The sequence below is a fragment of the Mus musculus genome, chromosome X (assembly GCF_000001635.26).
Source record: "Mus musculus strain C57BL/6J chromosome X, GRCm38.p6 C57BL/6J".
NCBI classification, from domain to species: Eukaryota; Metazoa; Chordata; class Mammalia; order Rodentia; family Muridae; genus Mus; species Mus musculus.
In genome coordinates this window covers 50,536,960-50,562,621 of record NC_000086.7, presented here as the reverse complement: position 1 = coordinate 50,562,621, position 25,662 = coordinate 50,536,960, and the positions used below count along the sequence as shown (strand labels likewise).

At 40.1% G+C, this 25,662-nt stretch overlaps 1 long non-coding RNA gene and 1 pseudogene across 1 annotated transcript; one reads left to right on the top strand and one right to left on the bottom strand.

The window, feature by feature from the left end:
- Positions 1 to 23: 23 nt before the first annotated feature.
- On the bottom strand, positions 24 to 25,233 carry Gm35612 (predicted gene, 35612). The gene is made up of 3 exons (NR_131207.1): positions 25,186 to 25,233; positions 12,953 to 13,086; positions 24 to 222 (listed from the first exon to the last, which is right to left on the bottom strand). It is a non-coding gene; the product is annotated as a predicted gene, 35612 (long non-coding RNA).
- Positions 19,837 to 20,258, top strand: Gm14620 (annotated as a pseudogene).
- Positions 25,234 to 25,662: the final 429 nt, after the last annotated feature.

The window sequence follows — 25,662 nt, the reverse complement described above, 5'->3', positions numbered from 1 at the left end:
AGAAACACCAGGACAACCAAACACCCAATTTTCCACTTTAATAGTATCAGAATATACAGTCTACATTTTGTCTGTAATACAGCTGCTTCCTTTTCTTTGGCCAACAGGTCCCAATGTAATATTCCAGGCTTGAACTCTTGGCTATCCTGTGCCCCTTATTTTTGCCTCTTGATCAAAGGAGTAGCAGTGAGATGCCACGTTTGGCCTAGATGATAAAAAACACTGAAGAAGTTATAAGAATTTGTTAAGATTAGACTCATGTTAATGATATTTTAGTCCAGATTTTTCCTTCCTTTCTTTTTTTCACCAGATAGTCTTTTTGGTGCCCAGGCAGTGTTGAATTTGAGGTGAAGCCCAGGTCAGTCTCAGAAGAGCTTAGATAAGATGTCCTGTTCCTCCAGACTCGGCTTTACAGTACAGACCTTTGGCCTGGATTGTGACTTTTTTACCTCTGTTACCATAAACACTTCATTACATTACCACCTTCTTGGAGCATATAAGTTGGGGTAACGTAGATATACAGTCCTAAGTGAATGTCACTCATGTTTGGCTTCAGTATCTCTAATCCCTTTGGAGGCAGGGGTTGTAGTTTTGTGTGAACAGTGAGTCTTGAGATGGTAATACAGAAACAAAATGGCTGCCTTACAAGCTGGCTCTGAGTTTAAATGGCTCTTAGTTGCTGGCATTTTTAGTCATGGAAAATGATTTCTTTCAGATGAGGTGGGTGGGAGAGGAGGGGTACACAATGGCTCCTCTACTGCACTGCTGTCCCCATGAGGACATAGTTTCAACAGACTTGGTACCTCCAGTTTCCTTCCCATCAGGGCCCTGGCCATTAGGCTTCTGGAAAAGGATTGGGCATTACTTTTGTTCTACAACCTGAGGAGAGAACTGAACCCTACCTGGACATCGGTGCAGAACTAGAGGGTGACATGGACCAGCAGCAATGAGGCTATTGAATACCATAGGCTATTGAATACCTGTAGGTGCTTGTGTATCCCGGCAGTGTGCCTGCCAAGGTCCAAGGACAATCTAGAGGTGGTGTTTATGTCCTTCAAAGAGGGTGCTGGAGATGGAGCAGAGGTACCCAGGCGTACATGTAATCCCAGTACCACAAAGGGTGGTTGTCAACCAGAGGACACTGCATAAATTCATACGTAAAGAAATGAGTAAAAAGCACTTGGATTTGTGATTCACGGGCTTGCTTTCTACTTTTCTCTTCACCTACTGGGCAAATATCACTGAGAACATCAAGCCTGAGCACACAGGCTTCAGAGGGAATTTATCTAGACAAAAGAGAGGCATCCTGATGGTGAAGGATAGTGGTTTGAGGTCTTTGCTTTGAATTGCGAATATAAAAGTAAAATGGCCTCCTAGTAAAACTAATTGCCTGAGTCTGCAGAGGAGAGAAGGCAGGCATTTTTCTTGTCTTTTTTTTTTTTTTTCCAGACCAAATGGGCAGGGGAATAGGTTGTAAGAAGGCAGTGTAGAGCTTGTCTAGAGCTCTACTGCCCCCAAGAGGAATTAGTTTCCACAGGACACCAGCAGTTTCTTTCCCATAGGCCCTTGCTAGGAGGAGGGCTGGACTTTGACCTGAAGCTCATTGTCTTCCCAGGCACCAGGAGATGTCAGGAAGCTGGTATAAATCCTCATGGGACTTGAAGGGCGAGTGGCCTGAAGTGGGTCACAAGTGATCAGGGATTCTCAAACTGCTGTTCCCAGCTTGCATTTAAAAATGGGAAATAACTCAAAAGACAATTGCAAACTCTCTGCAGTCAAGATGGCTCCTGCTTGTAATCTCAGTGTTCAGAAGGTAGGAAAGGACTACTGTGAGCACCAGGTCAGCCTGGACTAGAGAGAAGACTTTGTGTCAAAGAACGAAGTTTTATAAAGGGCAGTCTTGTGGGGTAGAGGCATGGCAGTATACGAAGCACGTGTGCGTGTTTCTGTGTGTTTCTTGCTCTTGTCCATGCTAGAAGCAGAACTTCATTGTACCGTCACTGCTCCCACAGTACTATACCTGCTGGATCCAGAACTGCGGCAGGGTAAGACCAGCCAGGACAAGCCAGTGCCAGGTGGCACAGGTGTTTGGAAAAGGCCTGACGTGTACCCAACTGTGTGAAGGAATGGGGGACCCAAAACACAGGGCAAAGAATTATGCTTCCATCCACGAGAGCAAAGGTGTGGGGGGGGGGGCTGGGGGGGATAGATTCCATATGAACATTTTGAAGATGTGTAATTGGAACAAAATTGAATTTCATATAAGACATAGTAGCAAGCTCCATACAGTTTACTTTATCGTATCTTAATGTCTTCTCAAGTAAAATACAGAAGTCCATAAATTCAAAATATATACTAATATGAATATATGCCACAGTTTAAGGTGATGACAAAGACTTTGTGTAAAGCTATGTCTGTTAATGTTGACGACTGTTAGAATGTTTTTTATGGGCAACATGCATATCTATTTTATAATTTAATAACTAAAGGGGTGTTCATGAAAATCTTGAGTGTATGAGAATGCTGTAGCTATGTACCGAAAGCTCTCAGTGAGCACTGCTGGGTGAGACTATATTTGAGAAGCCAGGTTTAAACATCTTTTGTTGAGGTTTTCTTTTTCCTAATGGATTTTGAAGATGTGGTTTGCTTTTTCTATTTAGAATAGTCATACTTATAAAGTCCACCTAGGCTGGCCTATAACTGGCAATTCTCTCTCAGTCTGGTATTATAGATATGCAAAGTTAAGCATTAAACAACAAAAATTATGTAGAGATCTTCTCTCAAAAACACTAAGAAAATCATAACTTCTGAGTAGTTATGATTTTGAGATTCCTCCCTATACATTTTTATATGTGATTCCTCATATTAATTTTATATGTATTATACACAAAATACATTCAAGTACTTTTATCTATAGATGAATAAATATAAATAAAAACCTTAATAATTTGCCATAAATAAACTACAAGACGACTTTTATTGGGTCCTGAAGAGATATAGGAGTTAAGAGCACTGGCTGCTCTCACAGAGAACCCTCGTTCAATTTCCAGTGCCCATATGGTGATTGACCACCATCTATCATGCCAGTTTCCAAGGATCCAGGGCCCTCTTCTAACCATTGTAAGCACCAAGCATGGGAGTGCTATACATACATACATACATACATACATACATACATACAGGGAAAATACAAAGGTAAAAATGAATAAATCTAATAAAAAGAGACTTCTGTGTATGAACAAAAAAAAATTCCTAAGAAGCAGCTGTATGTGACTGTGAGTAAAAACCTGGAAGTGGTGGCGCATGCCTTTAATCCCAGTGCTTGGGAGGCAGAGGCAGGAGGATTTCTGAGTTCAGGGCCGGCCTAATCTCCAGAGTGAGTTCCAGGATAGCCAGGGCTAGCTACACAGAGAAACTCTCTTTCGAAAAACAAAACAAAGGCAATGAACAAAAGGAAGATGAAAGAAGGAATCCTGGAAGGATTCTCTGTCTTCAGAGGCTGATGAAATCATAGTCCTGTGGAGAGATTGGGATTTTGTGGATTCAGAAGAAAATTCCTGTATCTTGGGCTAGTTTTAGGACAGCCATTCATTCTTTGTCCCACTCACTCTGTATGTGAACTAATGCCTCATGATAATACATAAAATCCCCTTAAAAGCTATTAACTTAGCAGACCACTAGCTTCCACCTACTCAAGAGCTAAGAATGTCACCAGGTAGCATCTTGGAGCTACAGAATAGAGTAGCTTTCCCCATCAAGTTGCACCCACCTCTCCCATGTGTCCACCAATGTCTTTTAAAATTGCCCTGATTTATGATTTTGTTTGATGTATAAAAGTATAAAAATCCTGTGAAACTGCTTGCACGTTGGAACATGGAATTTGGGGTAATCTAAACCTGTGTTCCCAGGACATGGTGACTCAAAATGGATCCAGAATAAACAATCCTTATTGCCTTTAAGTTGAGAACTGTGGTCGTTATATCAACATATGAATGTTTTATTTTCTACATTCTAGACCTTGCTAGTTTTTAAAAGTGTCAAGAAATGTCCAGAAAGTAGGGCTTGTTAGAAGTAAAATACAATGTAATTAAGTTTATTTAAAAAGTTAAGTCAGCTTGATCCCTAGGCACAAAAGGCCTAGGTCAGAATGTGGAGAATGTTAGAAGTCAGTGTGAATGAGAACCACTATTGGCGCTTCTCAAATCTTGATGTTTCTGCATTTCCTTTTCTTTCCTAGGTCTGGATCCCCTAGGGTTGCCACCAGGATCACCAGAAAGTTTGTTAAATAGAGAAGCACTTGATAGAAGGCACCTGGATAAGGATGGACAGAAATCAGAGGCCTTGGCTATCTGGATTCTGACTTCTTCAAAAAGATGAGATGATAGATGAGAGTGGGTGCCTTAGATCTCACTTCCTTTTCTTTAACATATTTTTGTTGCTGGGATGAGATTCTAGCCATTCCTAATATAAATACTATTGAAAGCAAAGGGAAACCGAAAATTTAGTTCTTGTATCTGCTCACTCTTAAGACGGAATAACAAAAAGCTGAAGCCTGGGTCTATTGCAGATGTTTTGTTGTTTCCTCAGGTTGGAATGGTAGGAGCAGAGCAAGATCCTTGATGATGGGCCAATACTGTTCTCTTATGGCACAAGTTCCAGTATATAGATAATTTCTGCCACACAAGGCCCTAGAAGCCCCTAAAACTGAGTCTATGGGTGCTCAAGTGGTTGCAGACTCTGCTAAACATTACATTATTTCTGTGGGTACCCTGCAGCCATTCATTAGTATAGTCTTGATACATAACCTAGTAAACAGGACCCGAACCAAGTGTATAGTTGTCCTGAGGTACATGAAGAATAAGTGGAGGGGCAGAACTTCACAGTTTGCTTTTTAAAAGATTTTTAAAAATTACTTATTGGGGTTGGAGAAATGGCTTTTCGTTAAGAGCACTGACTGCTCTTCCAGAGGTCCTGAGTTCAGTTCCCAGCAACCACATGGTGGCTTACAACCATCTGTAATGGGATCTAGTGTGCCTGAAGACAGCTACAGTATACTCATATACATAAAATGAATCTTTTTTTAAAAAAACAGTTACTTATTTTGTACTTGTTATTGTTTTTATCATTTTCTAATCATATGTATATATCTGTGCAAGCTTAAGTACCTACCAACCCCTCTTGGATGATAGGAACCATCTCTGGCCTCAAGAGCAGTGCATAAAGCTTACTCATTCCTCCAACCCCAAGCACGGTCTCATAACAATTATTCCCTCTGTAGTCTCTTAGCAAGCTCATCCATGACCACTGAATTTCCATTGGAAATGACTGATTTACTATGACTGAAGAAGCTATGAGGAACTCCAAACTCCCAAAGCATAGTAATTCCATCGGAAAGCTTACAAATGTCTTCCAGGGGACTAAGTAGTAGACAAAGGCTCCCCAAGAGCACGAATTTATCTCCAGGAGGAGCTCTGTGGCCTTTTCATACTTGAGGATTTCAGGTTGTGGTCCTAAGTAGTATTATCTTTGACAGAGGCTAATTTAGGCTACTTCTTCAGGGTCTAGAAGGTTCTAAACCTTTTAAGCTCTTGTAACCCTTTAATTCAGTTCATCATGTGGTAAGCCCCAACCATTAAATTCTTTTCCTTGCTCCTTCATAAGGGCAATTTTGCTATTATAAATCATAACCTAAATATTTTTTGGTGTTTTGCTGTCTGTTACCTTTCTCTATATGGTACCTATACTCATACAAAACCAAAGGCATAGGTATGTTACATCATTCTCTGGACCATATGGAATATATATAAAAAAATCCTTTGTGTTTCCTATGAGATTTGCCTGGGAGTTTACAAGGCCTCATTGTTAGCAATATACATACAGTAATCTTAATTTATTATATTATGCTATTCATATAGCTCAGATTCAACTATTTAATAAGATGTTAGTTACTATGATAGTAAGGCAGGAAATAAAGGAACTTATAAGTAGAGGGAACTCATAAATATTAAAAGGATATAGAAACCATCCTATGTTAAGATCATTGGATGTTTCAAAAATGGGAGAAAAGATACTAAAGAGAAAAGAGTCAAAGGGTGCTTCCAAGCCCCAACGGCTCCTGAGGACAAAAACTCAACTGGCCTTGACAGTAAAAGAAAAATTTTAAAAAAAGAAAGAAAAAAAAGAAATTTTGGCCAGCTGCATGTACTTAAGCCAGCAAAAAGTATACTCAAAGGTTAAAATAGATGTAACTTAACTATTGTAAATATATAAATTTTTACCTTTGATTCTATAAACATAAATTGTGTATGTATATACATATATGTGTGTATATATATATATATATATATATATATATATATATATATATATATATATATCTTACTTGCCAGACATTAGGCTTAAGTCTATGTGAGATGTGTTTTAAAAAGCCATTCTTCTTCTTCTTATTATTATTATTGATAAGGAGAATGCTGGGTAGATACAGTGTTCCAAACCTTAGTTCATTCAAGACTTCAGCACTTGCATGGGAACCTACAGACACAGTCCCACTCTTCTAACATAAAAACCACGTGCTAGTTAATTATCTTCTCTTCCTGTAGACACCCCCTGAGGGGGGCCTCACATTAGTATTTGAGCCCCTCCAACATCTCTCAAAGTACCCTTTACTGAGATAGTGTGCTTTTCCTTCCTAGAAAGCCCGTCCGTGGTGTTAGAGACTTTGGCCCCACACCCATGCCGTGCAGCTCTGCCAGGGCCTACCTGCTTGACTCAACCCTTTTTGTTCCCTCACCCTCTCTGGGTAACTGAGAGATTTATACCTTGGCTATCCTGGGAATGTCTTTCTAAACTAATAAAATTGTTCTTGAGTTTCCTTCTGAGTCATTTCGTAAATTATTGTATTAATGAGACTAAGAACCTTTAGAAGGGCTCCCAGTTTCCCTGGCAGCATGTGATGTTCAAGATGGGCTCCCCAAATTTCTCAGAAGAGAAAGACATGTACAAGAACAGTCCAAAAAGTGAGCAGTTTCTTCTTTTTTAGACATTTCAGTTTATGTGTGTGCATTTATGTGTGTGTATGTGTCCACAGCAGACAGAAGAAAACTTTATTGGCTTCCCTTGAGCTGGAGTTAACTGGGCTCTGTGAGCCACCTGAAATGGCTACTGAGCTATATCAAGTCCCCATTATTAGTTGTGTTATAAGTGGTTTTGGTGCTGCTTTTCTTCGTGATTAGCGCACGGGGTGGTCCTGGGTAGTTTTCTGTCAACTTGGCATAAGCTGGAGTCATCTGAGAGGAAGAAGCCTCAATGAAGAAAATGTCTCTTTAAGATCCAGTGGTAGGCAAGCCTGAGGAAAATTTCCTTAGTGATTGATTGGGAGAATACCCAGCCCATTGTGAGGTGTGGCCATCCCTAGGCTGGTGGTCCTGGGTTGTGTAAGAAAGTCCAGTAAGCAGCACTCCTCCTGCCCTATGCATGGGCTCCTGCTTTCTGCCCTGTTTGAGTTCCTGTCTGGAATTCCTTCAAGTATGAACAGTAATATGGAAGCATAAATAAAACCTCTCCTCCCCAATTTGGTTTTGGTCATGGTGTTTTATCACAGCAATAGAAGCACACATTGTACCTCACACAATAATAGTGGGAGACTTCAACACCCCACTTTCACCAATGGACAGATCCTGGAAACAGAAACTAAACAGAGACACATGGACACTAACAGAAGTTATGAAACAAATGGATTTAATAGATATCTACTGAACATTTTATCCTAAAACAAAAGGATATATCTTCTTCTCAGCACCACATGGTACCTCCTCTAAAACTGACCATATAATCGGTCAAAGAACAGGCCTCAACAGATACGAAAATAGTGAAATTATCCCATGCATCCTATAAGATCACCACGGAATAAGGTTGATCTTCAATAACAGCATAAACAATAGAAAGCCAACATTCACGTAGAAACTGAACAAAACTCTACTCAATGATACCTTGCTGAAGGGAGAAATATAGAATGAAATCAAAGACTTTTTAGAGTTTAATGAAAATGAAGCCACAACATACCCAAACTTATGGGACACAATGAAGGCAGTCCTAAGAGCAAAACTTATAGCTCTGAGTGCCTCCAAAAAGAAACTAGAGAGAGCATACACTAGCAGCCTGACAGCACACCTAGAAGCTCTAGAACTAAAGGAAGCAAATTCACCCAAGAGGAGTAGACGTCAGGAAATAATAAAACGTAGGGCTGAAATCAACCAAGTGGAAACAAAAAGAACTATTCAAAGAATCAACCAAACATGGTTCTTTGAGAAAATCAACAAGATAGATAAACCCTTAGCCAGACTAACTAGAGGGCACAGGGACAGTAATCTAATTAACAAAATCAGAAATAAAAAAGGAGACATAACAACAGAACCTGAGGAAATCCAAAACATCATCAGATAGTACTACAAAAGGCTATAACTCAACAAGCTGGAAAACCTGGATGAAATAGACAACTTCCTAGACAGATACCAGGTACCAAAGTTAAATCAGGATCAGATTATCCATCTAAATAGTCCCATTTCCCCTAAAGAAATAGAAGCAGTCATTAATAGTCTCCCAACCAAAAAAAGCCCAGGACCAGATGGGTTTAGTGCAGAGTTCTATCAGTCCTTCAAAGAAGATCCAATTCCAGTTCTTCACAAACTATTCCACAAAATAGAACCAGAAGGTACTCTACCCAACTCATTCTATGAAGCCACAACTACTCTGCTATCTGAACCATACAAAGATCCAACAAAGAAAGAGAACATCAGACAAATTTCCTTTATGAATATCGATGCAAAAATACTCAATAAAATCCTTGCAAATGGAATCCAAAAACACATCAAAACGATCATCCATCATGACCAAATAGGCTTCATCGCAGGGATGGTTTAATATACAGAAATCCATTATTGTAATCCAGTATATAAACAAACTCAAAGACAAAAAAACACATGATCATCTTGTTAGATGCTGAGAAAGCATTTGACAAAATTCAACACCCATTCATGATAAAAGTCTTGGAAAGATCAGGAATTCAAGGCCCATACCTAAGCATAATAATAGCAATATACAGCAAACCAGTAGCCAACAGCAAACTAAATGGAGAGAAACTCGAAGCAATCCCACTAAAATCAGGGACTAGAAAAGGCTGCCCACTTTCTCCCTTCCTATTCAATATAGTACTTGAAATCCTAGCCAAAGCAATTCCACGACAAAAAGAAATCAAGGGGATACAAATTGGAAAGGAAGAAGTCAAAATATCACTATTTGTAGATGGTATGATAGTATATATAAGTGACCCACAAAGGATAAAGAGGCTGAGAAAGAAATTAGGGAAACAACACCCTTCTCAATAGTCACAAATAATATAAAATACCTTGGTGTGACTCTAACTAAGGAAGTGAAAGATCTGTATGATAAGAACTTCAAGTCTCTGAAGAAAGAAATTGAAGAAGATCTGAGAAGATGGAAAGATCTCCCATGCTCATGGATTGGCAGGATTAATATAGTCAAAATGGCTATCCTGCTGAAAGCAATCTACAGATTCAATGCAATCCCCATCAAAATTCCAACTCAATTATTCACTGAGTTAGAAAGGGTAATTTGCAAATTCATCTGGAATAATAAAGTACCTAGGATAGCAAAAACTATTCTCAACAATAAAAGAACCTCTGTTGGAATCACCATCCCTGACCTCAAGATGTACTACAGAGCAATTGTGATAAAAACTACATGGTACTTGTACAGCGAGTACTACTCAGCTATTAAAAACAATGAATTTATGAAATTCTTGGCCAATGGATGTATCTCGAGGATATCATCTTTAGTGAGGTAACCCAATCACAAAACAAGTCACTTGATATGCACTCACTGATAAGTGGATACTAGCCCTGAAACTTAGAATACCCAAGATTCAATTTACAAAACACAAGGAAATCAAGAAGGAAGACCAAAGTGTGGATACTTCATTCCTCCTTAGAATTGGGAACAAAATTCCCATGGAAGGAGTTACAGAGAAAAAGTTTGGAGCTGAGACGAAAGGATGGACCATCCAGAGACTACCCCACCCAGGGATCCATCCCATAATCAGCCACCAATCCCAGACACTATTGCATATGCCAGAAAGATTTTGCTGAAAGGACACTGATATAGCTGTCTTGTGTGAGGCTATGCCAGTGCCTAGCAAATACACAAGTGGATGCTCATAGTCATCTATAGGATGGAACACAGGGCCCCCAATGGAGGAGCTAGAGAAAGCACCCAATGAGCTAAAGGGGTCTGCAACCCTAAAGGTAGAACAGCAATATGAACTAACCAGTACCCCCAGAGCTCGTGTCCCTAGCTGCATATGTAGCAGAAGATGGCCTACTTGGCCACCATTGGAAAGAGAGCTCCCTCGGTCTTGCAAACTTTATATGCCTCAGTACAGGGGAATGCCAGGGCCAAGATGTAGGAGTGGTTAGGTAAGGGAGCAGGGCAGAGGGAGGGTATAGGGAACTTTCGGGATAGCATTTGAAATATAAATAAAGAAAATATCTAATTAAAAAATAAAGCATGTATCAATAAACAAAATGCAGAATCCTGAAATAGACTTAGCTAAATAAACTTAATATATATGACGAAAAAACCAAACCAACACAAAAACCACAGATTTTTTTTCCCATTTTTTATTAGGTATTTAGCTCATTTACATTTCCAATGCTATACCAAAAGTCCCCCATACCCACCCACCCCCATTCCCCTAACCACCCACTCTCCCTTTTTGGCCCTGGCGTTCCCCTGTACTGGGGCATATAAAGTTTGCGTGTCCAATGGGCCTCTCTTTCCAGTGATGGCTGACTAGGCCATCTTTTGATACATATGCAGCTAGAGTCAAGAGCTCCGGGGTACTGAAAACCACAGATTTTATTAGAAAATTCCATAGCGAATCCTAATAGTGGATAGTAATGGTTAAACTTTACAGTGGACCAGGGAAGATGGCATTGCACTTCAAGCACTGACCATGCAAGCCTGAGCCCTAAACCCACACAAGCATAAGAGAATTAAGTCCTGAAACGTTTCCTCTGACCTCGCCACAAATGCCATGCTATGTGCACAAACACACCTTACAGCATCCTCAGACAACCCTAATAAGTATACTTTAGAATTTCAAGCATAAAATGTGAATTAAAAAGAGGGAGGGACGTTTGGATTACATCCTACCCTCCAGGCTTCAAGCAATTGCTTTGTACTCCTGTATTTACGTTTCAGATAAACAAAATTGAATACTACAGAAAATAAATGGACAGGCTACGGGTGAAAGATCCTACTTGAATGCAAAGTCCCTATAAATTCATTCGCTTCTGGAAAGAAGAGAAGTGACTTAATGCTGGCTTTAGGCTTCACTTCTCTCCAGGTGTGGCAATTCAAAGTAAATATAGCTGTCTCTTGTGAGACTAGGCAGGGGCCTAGCAAACACATAAGTGGATGCTCACAGTCAGCTATTGGATGGATCACAGGGCCCCCAATGGAGGAGCTCGAGAAAGTCCCCAAGGAGCTAAAGAGATCTGCAACCCTATCGGTGGAACAACATTATGAACTAACCAGTACCCTGGAGCTCTTGTCTCTAGCTGCATATGTATCAAAAGATGGCCTACTCGGCCATCACTGGAAAGAGAGGCCCATCGGACACACAAACTTTATATGCCCCAGTACAGGGGAACGCCAGGGCCAAAAAAATGAGAATGGGTGGGTAGGGAAGTGGGGGGGGGGAGGGTATGGGGGACTTTTGGGATAGCATTGGAAATGTCATTGAGGAAAATACGTAATAATAATAAAAAAAAGTAAACTACTGTTGAACTCGTAGTTACTGGACTAAAGTCACAACAGCCATACTTCCTGGTACCCTTTTCTTTAGGGCATGTGTTTTTGTTGGTTGTCCAGATATGAAAGGCTGGAGACAAGTGTTTGCGATGCTCATGTTTCTGGAACACTACTGCCATCCTGTGGAAAGAACTTCAAAACTGGCATCGGTAAGCTTCTTTCCCATGATTCCTAGCAAGAAGTACCTGAGCTTATTAGGGCTTTCGTGGCTTCTCTTAAAGTCCAAGGAGAGACATGTTCTGGTGTGCTTTCTCGTTTTAGACCTAGAAAGTGAGGTCCCCAGAGTGGACAGGCCCTTGCCGGGACAGAGTGGCTCAGGAAGTTATGTAGTGGGACCTCCGGACTTCCTACTGTGAACAAGTCTCGAAGAATCCAATTAAACACTAGCACGGACGCTCTGGGGCTCTGGTTCCCCGTTCCAGTCTCATGGAACAAGAATTAGAGAGGGCTTTGGATTGATTACCACCATGTTAAGCACTTTGGTCTGCTCATGTCTTCTGTGTCCAATTCACTGGGCTGCTGCAAACGAAATTTAGTACGTTTGCGAGAATTGAAAGTAGCAACCCTCGGAGGAAGCCGTTTTTTAGTAACATAGATCCAGAGCAAACAGCCCCAAGAAGAGAAGACATAGAGGATGCTCCTCAGCTCCTACCCCGAAGATCCACTTCTCTGTTTCCCTTCAGAAAAGAGCAGACCTCCTAGGACTATCAACCAAACATGGCAGAACAAGACACAAACTAGGCACAAGGAATTTATGAAACTATCTCCGCATGATGGCAGTGTTGCCTTAGAAAAGCCAAGGCGTTCTGTAGCCATGCTTTGTGGCCCTGCCCTTCCAACTGGAAAAAAAAAAAAGCCATCAATAGCTACCCAGACTCTAGGGTCTTTTTGCTTAATATGAGGAAGCAAATACCTCTCTTTAAAAAAAAAAAAAAGTTTAGCTTTTGGTTTCTATTTGGTGTTAATAGCAAATGTCTTGGAAAAGAGTCAGCATGGAATTCTGGTACCATAGAAAAGAAAAAGAAAAAGAAAAGCACAAGCAAGTGGGCTCTAAGGCACTCACCTCCATCAGGTGCCTTCTCTTTTAAAGCCCGCAATAACAGCCTTATGGCCAGGGCTTCCATTTGCCTCCTTCAGCTAGCAGCAATCTCTCTCCAAGGCTTCCTCAGGATGTCGCATTGTCTTCTGAATGTAGGCCTAGAAAAGAATAGTGACATCTCAGAGCCTGGAGAACAGTGAATCATACCAGGGACTTGATTCACATCCAGATTCACTTTGCAAGTTCCCTGGGCATCATATTCTATATCTGACCTTCCCACTAGGCAGGGCCTAGTTTTGAAGTTCTTTTCCACTAGGTGGGAGGTTGACTTTCAAGGTAGTGCTGAATGTTGAACGCTACACAAAGCCTTAACATGAGTGGCATATGTATTGGGGGAAATCACATGATATTAACTTACGCTTTTATGACAACATTGGAGCAAAAGTATTTTCTTCCATTATTCAATAATGTTTCCTATGGCTTTTGTTTATGACTATCATTTGTTTCTTTTTGGTACTTAAGAAATAAACCTATATCTCATATGGATACTTGATTTGTGATTAAGAAGCCAAAACCATACAATGGAAAAAAGAAAGTGTCTTCAACAAATGGTGCTGGTCTAACTGGATGTCTGCATGTAGAAGAATGCAAACAGAGTTATATTTATCACCCTGCACTTTTCTAAGGCTTCAGATCATACTCAAATTGCCTGGACTTTCAATTAGGGTTCAGTCCTTCTTTCTAAGAAAAACATGTTTTTTATTAATTATTTTATTTACTTACATTTCAAATGTCCTCCTTCTTGGTACCCCTTCTATGAGCCCCCCATCCTCCTTCCCCTTCGCCTCTAAGAGGGTGCTCACCCACCCACTCCCACTTCACCTTTCTAGCATCCCCCTTTTCTGGGGAATCAAGCCTCCACAGGACCAAGAGCATATTCTCCCACTGAGGCCAGACAAGTCAGTTCTCTGCTACATAGGTAGCAGGGGTAGAGTGGGGTGGGGTGGGGTGCGCCAGGGCCCAGCCCACATATCCTCTTTAGTTGGTACTTTAGTCCTGGAGAGCTCTGAGGGATCCGGATTAGTTGCTATTGCTGTCCTTCCTATGGGGTTGCCATCCCTTTCAGCTCCTTCAGTCCTTTCCTAACAATTCCAGTGGATGGAACTAGAATATATCATTCTGAGTGCGATAACACAGACTCAAGAGAAATACACATGTGATGTGTACTAATAAGGTAGTGTTAACCAAAAAGTTCAGAATACCCATGATACAACTCACAAACCATGTGAAGCGTAACAAGAAGGAAGGCCCAAGTGTGGATGCTTCAATTCCACTTAGAAGGGGAACAATATAATCATGGAAGGCAGAGACCCGGGTGGGAGAGGGGAGGGGAAAAGGAGGACAGCATCAGATATGGAGGGAGACAGAAGAGAAACCCAGAGGGCCAGGAGAATGAATAGAAATATGCAGCAGTGTGGGGTGGGGGGGAATAGGCAGAACAACTAGAAAGTCCCAGATACCAGGGATGTGGGAGGATCCCAGAATCCAATGTGGATGACATTATCTGAAATGTTCAACAGTGGAGAAGACAGAACCTGAAGAGACCAACTTCAGTAGATAGACACGGTCCCTAGTTGAGGGATGGGGGGGGGGGGGGTCACCGACCCATCTCAAACATTTTAACCCAGAATTCTTCATGTCTAAAGGAAATGCAGGGATGAAAAATGGAGCAGAGAATGAAGGAAAGGCCATCCAGAGACTGCCCTGTTGGGAGCCACAATGGGACAAGCTAATAACTAGCAGGTGATCTTCCTGAGATGGCCCACTTCAGATTATTATATATAGACTGCAACAGGGTCACCCTTCTTAAACAAGGCTGTAAGGGAATTCATATTAGGAAAGATTTCTGCTATTAATATGCTTTTCCTAGCATTCCACCCCATCCTTTCTGCTGAGGAGACTTCTAGGTGGTCTGCTCCCATGAAGACACCATATCCTGACCCATCCTAGAGGATCTGCTGCACTCAGAGCAGCTGAGCATATCCTATACTCAGAGCAATAGACACCACAGCTTAAAAGCACAGAGGGCAACTGACCAAACACACTGAAAGCCTCCCTAAAGTTCTGCTGTACACAGGGAAACAGAAACCACAGTCGGTAAGTCCCCCTGGAGAACATCTTCACACAGGACAACAGCTTGACTGCTCCAGTGAAGATGCAACACATTGAAGGCCTCCCACAAGATCTACTGCAGCCAGGGCAACAGATCAGCACCTTCTCTGCCCCTGTGAAGATCCCCCAGTTGGAAGGTCCCACAGGTGGTCTGCTACAGCCAGGTATGCAGGCCTACCAGGAGACCTGAAGCAACCCTGGGACAAAAGAGACAGACTCCAAACAGAGTCACCCAGATAAATAAACACCAGGGACAACCAGATGGCGAGAGTTTAAGCACAAGACCATAAGCAGCAGAAACCAACATACATGGGCATCATCAGAACCCTGTTCTCCCACCACAACAAGCCCTGAATACACAAATACACCTGAAAATCAGGAAACTGACCTAAATCCTATCTCATGAAGAAAAAAGTCCTTTAAGGAGGATATTAATAACTCACTGAAAGAAATACAGGAAAACACAGGTAAACAGGTGAAGGAATTGAATAAAGCAATCCAAGACTTAAAAGTGGAAGTAGTAACAATAAAGAAAACACAAATGGAGGCAAACCTGTAAATTGAAAATCTAGGAAAGAAGTCAGGAAATACAGATTTAATCATCACCAAAAAAATATAAAAGGCAGAAGAGAGAATCTTGGTTATAGAAGATACTGTAGAAGAGATTGACACAAATGTCAAAGAAAAATTCTAAAAACTCCTAACCCAAAGCATCCAGGAAAATCAGGACACAAAGAAAAGACCAAATCTAAGAATACTCAGAATAGAGAAGAAAGATTCCCAGTTCAAAGGACCTGAAAATGTTTTAACAAAATCATAGAAGAAAACTTCCTTAACCCAAAGAAAGACATGGCCATAAAGGTACAAGAAGCCTATAGAACACCAAATAAATGGGACCAGAAAAAATGTTCTCCTCACATAATTATCAAAACACTAAACACACAGAGCAAAGAAAGAATATTAAAAGCTGCAAGGAAAAAGGACCAAATAACATACAAAGGTAGACCTATCAGAATTACACCAGACTCCTCAACAGAGACTATGAAAGCCAGAAGAGCCTGGTCATAGGTCATGCAGATAGTACGAGAACACAAATGCTAGCCCAGGCTACTATACCCAGCAAAACTCTCAATCAACATAGATGGAGAAACCAAAATATTCCAGACTAAATCCAAGTTCAAACAGTATCTATCTACCAATCCAGCCCTATAGAAGATCCTGGAAGGAAAAGTCCAACACAAGGAAGATACCTGCACCAAAGAAAGGACAAGATATTAAGCATCTCACAACAAAGTTAAAAGCAGAGAGCCACAAACACATAAAGCCATGTACAAAAATGAGCATATCAGGAACCAACAGTCATCTGTCTTTAATATCTCTCAATATTAATAGACTCAACTCACCTATAAAAAGACATAAGGTAACAGACTGGATATGCAAACAAAATCCAGCATTATGCTGCCTACAGGAAACACAATTCAATAGCAAAGACAGACACAATCTCAGAGTAAAAGGATGGAAAAAGGTCTTCCAAACAAATGGTCTCAGTAAACAAGCTGGAGTTGCCATCCTAATATCCAATAAAATAGACTTTCTACATAAAGTTATCAAGCATGATGAGGAAGGACAGTTCATACTGATCAAGGGAAAAATCCATCAAGAGAAATTCTCAATTCTGAACATCTATGCCCCAAATTCAAGAGCACCCACATTTAAAAAAGAAATTTTTCTTAAGCTCAAAGCACACATCATACCCCACACAATAATAGTGGGAGATTTCAACACCCAACTCTTTGCAATGGACAGATCCTGGAAACAGAAACTAAACAGACACAGTGAAATTAACAGAAGTTATGGACCAAATGGATTTAACAGATATCTATATAACATTTCATCCTGAAGCAAAAGAATATACCTTCTTCTCAGTACCCCATGGTACCTTCTCCAAAATTGACCATATAATGGGTCACAAACAGGCCTCAACAGATGCAAGAAGATTGAAATAATCGCATGCACACTATCAGATCAGCATGGCCTAAGGCTGGTCTTAAATACCAACAAAAAACAAGGAAAACACACATACACATGGAAGGTGAACAATACTCTACTCAATGATAACTTGGGCAAGGAAGAAATAAAGAACAGAATTAAAGGCTCTTTAGAATTTAATGAAAATGAAGACAAATCATACCAAAACTAATGGGACACAATGAAAGCAGTCCTAAGAGGAAAACTCATAGCTCTAAGTGCCTCCAAAAAGAAACTGAAGAGAGCTTACGCTAACAGCTTGGCAGCACACCTGAAAGCTCTACAAATACACCTGAAAGAAGCAAATACACCTAAGAGGTGTAGACTGCAGGAAAGAATCAAACCAAATAGAAACAAAAGTAACTATATACAAAGTATTACCAAATCCAGGAGCTGGTTCTTTGAGAAAATCAACAAGATAGATAAACCCTTAGTCAGAGTAACCAGAGGGCACAGGGACAGTATCAAAATTAATAAAATCAGAAATGAAAAATGAGCCATAACAGCAAAATATATCTTAAAATACTTATTCTGTTTGTTGGATATCAACAGCTGAAATATTAAAATCATGTTCTACAAAGATCATCAACAACAAAAAAGTTTTGGAAAGATCAGGAATTCAAGGCCCATACCTAAAAATAAATAAATAAATAAATAAATAAAAGCAATATACAGGAAATCAACAGCCAATATTAAATTAAATTGAGAGATACTTGAAGCAATCCCACTAAAATCGGGTATAAGACAAGGATGTCCACTCTCCCAATATCTATTCAATATAGTATTCAAAGTGCTAGCTAGAACAATAAGACAACAAAAAGAGATCAAGGGGATCCAAATTGGCAAAGAAGAGATAAAGGTATCACTACTTGTAGATGATATGATATATGATATGATATGATATGATATACATAAATAATCGACCCCAAAACTCTACCAGAGAACTTCTCCAGATGGTAAACAACTTCAGCAAAGTGACCGGATATAAAATTAACTCAAATAAATCAGTAGCTTCTCTTTATACAAATGAAAAATAGGCTGAGAAAGAAATTAGGGAAACAACTCCCTTCACAATAGCCACAAATAATATAAAATATCTTGAGGTAACTCTAACCAAACAAGTGAAAGACTTGTATGACAACTTAAAGTCTCCCAAGAAAGAAATCGAGGAAGCTCTCAGAAAATGGAGAGATCTCCCATGCTCATGGATTGGCAGAAGTAATGCAGTAAAAATGGCCATCCTACCAAAGGCTACCTACAGATTCAATGCAATACCCATCAAAATCCCAAGACAATTCTTCAAAGACGTGGACAGAGCAATTCTCAAATTTATAGCAAAGGTGAAAAACCCAGAATAGTCAAAATAATTCTCAACAATAAAAGAATGGCTGAGGGAATCACCACCCCTGACCTGAAGCTCTACTACAGAGCAATAGTGATAAAAAAAAAAAAAAAGAACCAAAAAAAAAAAAAACTACATGATATTGAAACAGAGACAGACATGTGGATCAATGGAATAGAACTGAAGACCCAGAAATGAACCCACACACTTGATCTTTGACAAAGGAGCTAAAATCATCCACTGGAAAAAAAGATAGAAAATTAGACATAGTACTACCCGAGGACCCAGCTCTACCACTCCTGGGAATATACTCAAAAGATGCTCCAGCATGTAATAAGGACACATGCTCCACTATGTTTACAGCAGCCTTATTTATAATAGCCAGAAGCTGGAAAGAACCCAGATGTCCTTCAACAGAAGAATGGATACAGAAAATGTGGTACATTTACACAATGGAGTACTACTCAGCTATTAAAAACAATGACTTCATGAAATTCTTAGCAAATGGATGGATGTCGAGGATATCATCCTGGGTGAGGTAACCCAGTCACGAAAGAACACACATGGTATGCAATCACTGATAAGTGGATATTAGGCCTAAATCTCAGAATACACAAGATACAATTCACAGAACACATAAAGCTCAAGAAGAAGGAAGACCAGAGTGTTGATGGTCCAGTCCTTCTTACAAGGGGGAACAGAATACCCATGGGAGGAGATATAGAGACAAACTGTGGATCAGAGACTGAAGGAAAGGCTATCCAGAGACTGCCCCACCTGGGGATCCATCCCATATACAGTCACCAAACCCAGACACTATTGTGGATGCCAACAAGTGCTTGCTGACAGGAGCCTGATATAGTTGTTTCCTGAGAGGCTTTGCCAGTGCCTGATAAATATAGAGGTGGTTGCTCTCAGCCAACCATTGGACTGAGCACGGGGTCCCCAATGGACGAGATTTAGAAAGGACCCAAGAAACTGAAGGAGTTTGCAGCTCCATAGGAGGAACAACAATATGAACCAACCAGGATCCCCAGAGCTCCCAGGGACTAAATCACCAACCAAAGAGTATACATGGTGTCAATCAAGGCTCCAGCAGCATATGTAGCACAGAATGGCCTTGCTGGACATCAATAGAAGGAGAGGCCCTTGGTCCTACTAAGGCTTGATAGATATCCCAGTGTAGGGGAATGTCAGGACAAGGAAGGAGGAGTGGGTGGGTTGGTGAGCAGGAGGAGGGGAGATGGGATAAGGGGTTTTCGGAGGGGAAACTAGGAAAGGGGATTATATTTGAAATGTAAACAAAGAAAACACAGTCAGGAGCAAGTGAGGAAGCTAGAAACTGTTAGTCAGCTGGAGGAGAGCAATGCCTAAATCAAAGGAACTTGTTTCTTCAAGCTCCTCAGGCAGTGATTCTGACAGCGAAGGTGAAAAAAAAGTTAAAGAGGAAAAAGCAAGTGGTTCCAGAGAAACCTGTGAAGAAGCAAAAGCCTGATGAGCCTTCTAGAGCTCCAGCATTCTCCAGGCTGAGCAGCAGCAGCTGAGATGATAGCATGCTCCAGATTGGAAGGATGAGATATGGAAGTGTTCAGGACTTTAGAGGAAAAATTCAAATTGATATTAGAGAGTATTGGATGGACTCAGAAGATGAAATGAAACCAGGGAGAAAAGGTATTTCTTTAAATATGGAACAATGGAGTCAGCTGAAGGACCAGATCTCTGACGTAGATGATGCAGTAAGAAAACTGTAAAATCTGAGCCATATCAAACCTGTACCATTGTAGCTGTCTTTTTACATCGGCTTTTGTCTTCTAAATGTTGTTTTCCAAGCCTTTATATATTTGGACTGCAGAACAATTTTTAAGACAAATACTAAACTAACAGAAGTTATGAAACAAATGGATTTAACAGTTATCTATAGAACATTTTATACCTTCTTCTCAGCACCTCATGGTACCTTCCCCAAAACTGACCATATAATTGGTCACAAAACAGGCTTCGACCAATACAAAATTATTTAAATAATCCTATGCACCCTATCAGATCAGCACCAACTCAGGCTAATTTTCAATAACAACACTCTACTCAATGACAACTTGGTCAAGGAAGAAATAAAAATCAACAAAACCAGATAGATAAACCATTAGCCAGACTAACTAGAGGGCACAGGGACAGCATCCTAATTAACAAAACCAGAAATGAAAAGGGAGATATAACAACAGAACCTGAGGAAATCCAAAAAATCATCAGATCCTTCTACAAAAGGCTATACTCTACAAAACTAGAAAACCTGGATGATATGGACAATTTTCTAGACAGATAGCAGTTACATCAGGATAAGATTAATGATCTAAACAGTCTCATATCCTCTAAAGAAATAGAAGCAGTCATTAATAGTCTCCCAACTAAAAAAAGCCCAGGGCCAGGTGTATTTAGTGCAGTGTTCTATAAGACTTTCAAAGAGGACTTAACTCCAATACTCCTTGAACGATTTCACAAATTAGAAACAGAAGGTACTCTACCCAATTTATTCTATGAAGCCACAATTACTTTGATACCTAAACCACATGAAGACCCAACAAAGAAAGAGAACTTCAGACAACTTTCCCTTATGAATATTGATGCAAAAATACTCAACAAAATTCGCGCAAATCAAATCCAAGAACACATCAAAACAATCATTCATCATGATCAAGTAGGCTTCATTCCACGGATGCAGGCATGTTTCAATATATGGAAATCCATCAAAGCAAAATCCACTATATAAACAAATCAAAGACAAAAGCCATATGATCATCTCATTAGATTCTGAGAAAGCATTTGAAAAAATTCAACACCCATTCATGATAAAAGACTTGGAAAGATTAGGAATTCAAGGCCCATGCCTAAACATAATAATAACAATAGACAGAAAATGAGTAGCCAACATTAAGCTAAATGGAGACAAACTTGAAGCAATCCCACTAAAATCAAGGACTAGACAAGGCTGCCCATTTTCTCTCTACCTATTCAATATAGTACTTTAAGTCCTAGCCAGTGCAATTTGACAACAAAAGGAGATCAAAGGGATACAAATTGGAAAGGAAGAAGTCAAAATATCACTATTTTCAGATGATATGATGGTATATATAAGTGACCCTAAAAATTTCACCAGAGAACTAAACCTGAGAAACAGCTTCAGTGAAGTAGCTCGATATAAAATTAACTCAAACAAATCAGTGGTCTTTCTCTACACAAAGGATAAACAGGATGAGAAAGAAATTAGGGAAACAACACCCTTCAAAATAGACACAAATAATATAAAATACCTTGGTGTGATTCTCACTAAGGAAGAGAAAGATCTGTATAATAAGAACTTCAAGTCTCTGAAGAAAGAAATTGAAGAAGATCTGAGAAGATGGAAAGATCTCCCATGCTCATGGATTGGCAGGATTAATATAGTCAAAATGGCTATCCTGCTGAAAGCAATCTACAGATTCAATGCAATCCCCATCAAAATTCCAACTCAATTAATCACTGAGTTAGAAAGGGTAATTTGCAAATTCATCTGGAATAATAAAGTACCTAGGATACCAAAACTTTTCTCAACAATAAAAGAAACTCTGGTGGAATCACCATGCCTGACCTGAAGCTGTATTACAAAGCAATTGTGATAAAAACTGCATGGTACTGGTACAGCGACAGACAGGTAGACCAGTGGAATAGAATTGAAGACCCAGAAATGAACCCACACACCTATGGTCACTGATCTTTGACAAGGGAGCTAAAACCATCCAGTGGAAAAAAGACAGCATTTTCAACAAATGGTGCTGGCACAACTGGCAGCTAGCATGGAGAAGAATGCAAATTGATCTATTCTGATCTCCTTATACAAAGCTCAAGTCTATGTGGATCAAGAAACTCCATATAAAACCAGAGACACGAATCTTATCGAGGAGATAGTGAAAGAGCCTCAAAGATATGGGCACTGGGGAAAAATTCCTAAAAAGAACACCAAATGGCTTATGATGTAAGATCAAGAATAGACAAATGGAACCTCATAAAATTGCAAAGATTCTGTAAGGCAAAGGACACTGTGAATAAGGCAAAAAGGCCACCAACTGATTGGGAAAAGATCTTGACCAATCCTAAACCCAAAATGGGGCTAATATCCAATATATGTAAAGAAATCAAGAAGTTGGACTCCAGAAAAACAATTAATCCTATTAAAAAATGGAGTACAGAGGTAAACAGAAAATTCTCTAACTGAGGAATACCGAATGGCTGTAAAGCACCTAGGAAAAAAAAAAAAAGCTCAATGTCCTTAGACAACAGGGAAATGAAAATCAAAACAATCCTGAGATTCCATCTCACACCAGTCAGAATGGCTAAGATCAAAAATTCAGGTGACAGCAGATGCTGGTGAGGATGTGGAGAAAGAGGAACACTCCTCCATTGTTGGTGGGATTGCAAGCTGGTACAACCACTCTGGAAATCAGTCTGGCGGTTCCTCAGAAAATTGGACATAGTACTACCGGAGGATCCAGCAATACCTCTCCTGGGCATATATCCAGAAGATGCTCTAACTTTTAATAAGGACACATGCTCCACTATGTTTATAGCAGCCTTATTTATAATAGACAGGAGCCTGAAAGAAGGTCCAGAGGTCCCTCAACAGAGAAATTTATACAGAAAATATTGTACATTTACACAATGCAGTACTACTCAGCTATTAAAAACAATGAATTCATGAAAGTCTTAGGCAAATGGATGCATCTGGAGGATATCATCCTGAGTGAGGTAACACAATCACAAAAGCATACACATGATATGCACTCACTGATAAGGGGTTAGTAGCCCAGAAACTTAAACTACCCATGATACAATTTGCAAAACACATGAAACTGAAGAAGGAAGACCAAATTGTGGATACTGCTATCGTTCTTAAAAGGGGGAACAAAATACCCATGGAAGTAGATACAGAGACGAATTTCAGAGCAGAGACTGAAAGAATGACCATCCAGAGACTGCCCCACCTGGAGATACATCCCATAAAGAACAACCGAACCCAGACACTATTGCAGTTGCCAACAAGAGCTTGCTGACAGGAGCCTGATATAGCTGTCTCCTGAGAAGCTTTGCTAGTGCCTGACAAATAGAGAAGTGCATGCTCACAGTCACCCATTGGATGGAGCACAGGGTCCCCAACGAAAAAGATAAAGTACCCAAGGAGCTGAAGGGATTTGCAGCCCCATAGGAGGAACAACAATATGAACTAATCAGTACACCCAAGCTCCCTGGGACTAAACCACCAAAGAAAACACATGGTGGGACTCATGGCTCTAGTTGCATACGTAGCAGAGCACGGCCTAGTTGATCATTAATGAGAGGAGAGGCCCTTGGTCCTGTGAAGGACCTATGCCCCAATATAGGGGAATGCCAGGGCCAGTAGAGGGAGTGGGTGGGTTGTTGAGGATGGGCAGGGGTGAGTTGTAGGGGATTGTCAAAGGGGAAACTAGGAAAAGGGAGTAATACTTGAAATGTAAATAAAGAAAATATCTAATAGAATATAAATAAAAAAGGAGAAAAAAAGACCAACACTTTAAAAAATGTACATTATTAAAATGTCCTAAGTGAAGTTAATTCTCAACTTTATTAAAGTGGATTGTTTTGTGCCCCCTAACTATTGTAAAATAAAGTCATATCATTACAATCATAAAAAATAAAGAAAATATATAATAAAAATTAAAAGAAAAGAAATCAAAATAAATAAACATATAAAACAAAAAATTCCAAATCAATTCTAAATAGAGTTAGAAAGAACAATTTGTAAACTCATCTGGAACAACAAAAAACCCAGGATAGCAAAAACATTCTCAACAATAAAAGAACATCTGGGGAAATCACCATCCCAGACCTCAAGCAAAAATAGTGACAAAAAATGTGTGGTATTATAGAGAGACAGACATGTTGATCAGGGGAATAGAGTTGAAGACCCAGAAATAAAACCACACACTTGCGGACACCTGATCTTTGACAAAGCCGCCAAAAATATCCATTTGAAAAAGGAAAGCATCTTCAATAAGTGGTGCTGGTCTAACTGGCTGTCTGTATGTAGAAAAATGAAAACGGAATAATCACTTTTCTATGTGTCCGCTCTTTTTTCCTGAGACTTCCAACTAGTGGGCTGAAAGAGCAGTGCAGTTCCTGCTGAGATAGTACAAAGACTACTTATTGCTGCTCAATTGAGGAAGAGGTGCTAAGTGCCAGAAACTGCAGTTTCTTGCCTCAGGATCACAGAAGGCAGGTCAGCTATAGTAGCATATTACTTTACTTACACAAGTAACCTTATTATTATCATTATTCAGAAATCCTAAATATCTCATAAAAACTTCTTACCCCATATCTCATAAGACAAAGTCTTATCCCCCACGGATGCTCTTCCCCCTCCGCTGCCTAAAGAAGAACCAACAAGAAAGATCCCATGCCTGGGCTGTCCCTGGCACTGCCCCACTTTGGAACCCATCCCATAGGCAGACACCAAACCCCGACATTATTCCTGAGTCCAACATGTGCAGGACAGGAACCTAGTATGGCTATCTTCTGAGAGGCTCTGCCAGCACCGGATCGAGACAGATGCAGAAAATCAATAGTTTAGAACCAAAAGGTGGCTAAATGAAAATTTAAAAGCAAGCTAGAGGGCATTCAGATGTGAGAATGACCATAAAGGACATACAGACTCCTCAAAGCTAGGAAGGCCATGGCAGCAAACTGTCGAGTCCGAGAATCGGCTTCGGGCATGTGAAAATATCCCAAGATAACTAGGGGAGCCGTAGAGCACAAAGACTTGGCCGTAAGGCAAGTCGACTTGACGTAAAAGTACCGTATTGTAAGGTGCGCGAAGAGCAACTCGGAATCCTAAACCACACAGACTCAAGAAAGAGAATTTCCATTAATTTTCATAGCTATCTAGCTCTCCTGTCCTTTCGCACAATGGATCCTGAGGCCCCCTTTCCCACTGTTATGCCCAGATCGCAAGATCCCCAAAAGACCACCAGGGACTTTAGTGCCAGGGAAATATTAGTGGTCCGCTAAAAGTAGACAGCCGCAAGAACAGAATCCTAGCTGTAACAACAAAAATAACAGGAAGCAACAATTACTTTTACTTAATATCTCTTAATATCAATGGACTCAATTCCCCAATAAAAAGACA